This window comes from Austrofundulus limnaeus, unplaced genomic scaffold (assembly GCF_001266775.1).
Source record: "Austrofundulus limnaeus strain Quisiro unplaced genomic scaffold, Austrofundulus_limnaeus-1.0 Scaffold243, whole genome shotgun sequence".
Lineage (NCBI taxonomy): Eukaryota > Metazoa > Chordata > Actinopteri > Cyprinodontiformes > Rivulidae > Austrofundulus > Austrofundulus limnaeus.
In genome coordinates, this window is record NW_013952645.1 from 534396 (window position 1) to 536806 (window position 2411).

The following is a 2411-nucleotide window of genomic DNA, read 5'->3' on the forward strand; positions in this document are numbered from 1 at the left end:
CACTTATTGTTAACAGGTGGTGGAGTGATACTGGCAATAGCAGCACTGTAGGAGGGGGACAACTGAAAACGGAGGCCTCCACCTCTGTTTAATGATGGACGGTCTTTCTTCACAAAAATGGCTTCTTTTACTCCTCTCTCAAACCAACCCACTCCACCCCTTGTTAACAATAGGTGTTAATTAGGTGTACACGATAGCCATGTGATGTGATCAGTCACACGGAGGCTGGGCTTAATTTTGCCTGAAACTCTCAGACTGAAGAAGTCTCTTGGAGGAGAGACGAAACATTTCGTTAGAGAAGAACCCGTCCAGAAGACCTATACAATTTTTTTCTTTTTTAAGTAATCAGTTGTTGTACATTATAGTTTCAGAGAATCATTACATTTGACTGAAGGGTACTAGTGGTAGGACAAAATGGCTCAGGGGGTACACAAGTCTAAAAAGGTTGGGAACCACTGATCTACATAAATACAATTTGTGTATGTTTATTTTTTATGTATATTTTATTTTTTTATTGTCTTTAAATGTACAGTTGCTGGAAGCCTCTAATTTCCCCCAGGTATTAAAAAAGTGTAAATCAATCTTTATTACTTTCTGAGAATCTCATTTAAAAAATTTCTAATATTTTTTGAGATATTTTTCTAACAGACAGAAATAATTACAGACACAGATAAAAACAGATTTGAATGCTTTTACCTTTTAATTAAAATATGCTTTATTGAGCCATGAGGGGAGCTCATGGCTCAAAATCTCAAAATCGACTTCAATAACAAACTGGAGGAAGTAGTGATGATAAAGGAACTGAAGCTAAAACAACAAAACCATATTTTTAGATATAAGAGACATAAGAAATGGAAAACAGAGCTGCTGATGGAACTAAATATGAACCAAACTTTGTTACAACCACAGCACAGACCAACATCCTGCACCGTTCCACAGCTTCAGATCAGACTGGTCTCACATAAAACCAGCTGATTCCAGAGTTGCTGTCTTCCCAAACTCCAGAGATGCTCCTGTTTTCTTTCAAAAAGAGATTAAACACAAGGCAGGAACTCTCTTTTCCCTGGTAACACGCTCGTTTCTTCCTGCCCTCTCCACTTTCAGCACAGCCTCACTTCCTGTCGGCTCTGAGAACCAGAAGGAAAAATGTTGCTGCTGGTGGGAGGCGGACGGGTGGGTGGTTTCTACTTTTACTGCTGGGGAACAAAATTTATAGAAAAAAACAAAATCCCAGAGAAGCAAGCAGACAGAAAAAAACTGAAGGGATCTTTCAGGAAACGACTGCATTGAAACAAGAGAGAAAAGATGGAGGAGAGGAGGAAGAGCAGCTGAATCTCAAGTCTCCATTAAAAACATGAAATGTTGTAGTTCCAGCCTAACACTGGAGATAAATCTGAAAGGTTTGGATCTCTGGATGTTTTGTTTTCTGTTGTTTTTCTTTTATTTCTTCCATTAGATGGATTTATTTTAATATTTCACACATTTTTCTTACACACTGCTGCTAAAGGAAAAGTCAACATCGTCTGTTAGCAAAATATTCCATTAACCAATGGTTGTATTTTAATGGTATTCTCAGACAGTAATGATTGGATGATCCACAACTGATTAACTTTTGGAGACACCTCAATTCAAGATGGCCGCCACATCTGCTTCATTTTAGCCAACACAGAAGTGACTCTAATTCATTTGGCAGGAACTGAGCCTCCTTACCAACACACACTAACTGATCGAGCAAGATCTGTTTATAACTCTTTGCCGTTCTCTGTTACAGTCACCTCTACCTGTCTGTTAGCAAAATACAGTATCTCATGAATCACTGGATACATTTTGAAATGATCACAAATTGATAATTGGATTTAGTTACATTTTGAGTCTAAGATGTCTAAAACTGTCTTTTTTTTAATCTGAAGATCTACACATGATCTAACACATTTTCTTAAAGCTTTGACAATAAATGTTAGGGTCAACTTTTTCTGTTAATATCTCCTGTAGCGCTGGGTGGATTTTAGTGAAGGCAGCAGGTGATATGCTTACTGAATGCTTGCCTTGATTTTGGTAGCTTGTTTTGTTTGATTAAACTCATTTTCCAAACTTAATTTCTGATATTTTCCTGTTTGTTTAGATAATTCACTGCTTTGCCACAAAAATTTTAATCCTCTCAATAACAACATTCGGTAACTTTCCTATTTGAAATGAACAAAGACATTTTCAAAACCTTGAAAAATGTTGTGCTAATTTTAGCTACTGTCTTTCAAGTCTTAGCTTTCAGCCACTGGTTTGCTGAAAATTAGCATATTTTTATTATTAATTTGAGCTTTTTTATTGTATAATTTTAACTTTAATGATTGAGTTTCGTCTTCTTTGAACAAATTCAGTTCAGTTTTTTATAAAGCACACACACACACACACAC

General features: G+C 36.4%; 1 protein-coding gene across 1 annotated transcript in view; it reads left to right on the plus strand.

The window, feature by feature from the left end:
* The window catches only part of acyp2 (acylphosphatase 2, muscle type), an 18318-nt gene that overhangs the window by 6624 nt on the left and 9283 nt on the right, over positions 1-2411 (plus strand). The gene's annotated exons all lie outside the window — the stretch shown is intronic.